At 36.1% G+C, this 1,556-nt stretch overlaps 1 non-coding gene across 1 annotated transcript; it reads right to left on the bottom strand.

Moving 5' to 3' along the window:
* Positions 1–1,079: 1,079 nt before the first annotated feature.
* On the bottom strand, positions 1,080–1,142 carry LOC116890421. Its single transcript, XR_004386620.1, has one exon. It is a non-coding gene; the product is annotated as a U7 small nuclear RNA (small nuclear RNA).
* Positions 1,143–1,556: the final 414 nt, after the last annotated feature.

Below are 1,556 nucleotides of genomic sequence, written 5' to 3'. Positions count from 1 at the left end.
TACTAATGCTTCTCACGTGATTCTAAGCATAAAGAGAAGCAAAGCTTTCAGATTCATTCTATCAGACCATACACCAAAACTGTAGTCAAATACAATGAGGAGTAAAGTTTTCATTAATATCCTGGATACATCGAGATGCCAAAAAATTCAACAAAATACTTGCAAACTGAGCTCAAGAGCACAGTTGAAAGGTCATACCCCTTGACCAACTTTGTTTTACTACCTGGATGCAAAAATAATTTCACTTATGTGAACCAATAAATATAAGCAGGCACATAAATAGATTGAAAAAGAAAAAAATTGTATGATCTTCTCAATAGATAAAATACTTCTGGCAAAATTCAAAATTTCTTCATGATAAAGCCTCCAGAATTAAGACTAAATAGATAGTAATAAGACTGTATACATTCAGCAAACACAGAACTATCATAATTTGGTTGGGGAAAAAATAAAATTAGCCCTGACAAAATCAGAAATGAGATAAGGGTGAGTGCTAGCATCATTTATCCATTAAACTGCTTGACATTTTAGTTAGAACAATGAGACAGGAAAACAAACAAAAGAAAATCTGAACGTGAAGGAAGACGTTAACTCATCTTTACTTGCATATCATTTGATCATAGTTTTAGAATATTCTGGTCTTCACCAAAAGACTTTCAACCCTGTTGTAAAACTCTAAAAGGTCAGGATTCAAATTGAACATGCATAGATCAGTAACATTTTTGCACATCAGCAACAAGCCTACTGAGAAATTAGAGAAATTATCCATTTGTCTCTCTCTGTGTGTGTGTGTGTGTGTGTGTGTGTGTGTGTGTGTGTGTGTGTCTTTAAGATGTCACAGAGAGACCCTTTTTTTTGTATTTTAGCTATAAAATTTGCTGAGGACCACCCTAGGCTTGGTTGGTGGCTCCTAGGGAAGGAGTGTTGGAAGCAGCAGACAAAACAAGTTGATGTCAATAATGGGTGCAAGCTGACAACTCAGTGGTCTTCTAGAGATAGCTCTCTAGATAGTTCTTTAGCTAGATCATGGATTTTCTGACTTCGATCAGAAGCATTCTAGGAAAGCTCTCTGGATAGTTCTTGGTTTTCCAATTAAAGTCAGAAAACCTACCAGACAAAATTCTAACAGAGCTGTAAGAGGTCTCAAAATAGATTTTTGGCTTTCCGACAGAAAACCTACTGGACAAAATTCTCAAAGCTCTCTAAGGAGTTCTCTCTAGGTAGCTTCTCTTGCAGACTAAAGCCTTCTCTTTTGTTTACATATGAATTCAGTCACTTAACTAGGATTCCCTATTGAAATCAACATTTTAGGACCTCAGCCCTTGATTCTTAGAAATTGACAGCAAGTACAATTTTTTTTTAAACATAGCAAATAAATTCAGAGATTGAATTGCTTTTGTAAACATAAACAGTAAGCTTAGCTGGGTGGGATCTTGCCCTGAGATGACGCTCTAAATCTCTTTATCTCCTTCTTTAATATCTTTCTGACAAGCTGGCCCATTAGTGCAGCTGCCTCTGTTCTTTTAGGTCCATGAAGCCCCTCATACATGCTTATA

The sequence above is a fragment of the Rattus rattus genome, chromosome 1 (assembly GCF_011064425.1).
Source record: "Rattus rattus isolate New Zealand chromosome 1, Rrattus_CSIRO_v1, whole genome shotgun sequence".
Taxonomy (NCBI): domain Eukaryota; kingdom Metazoa; phylum Chordata; class Mammalia; order Rodentia; family Muridae; genus Rattus; species Rattus rattus.
Note: the sequence above shows the minus strand (reverse complement) of the source record. Positions and strands in the feature narration are given on the sequence as shown.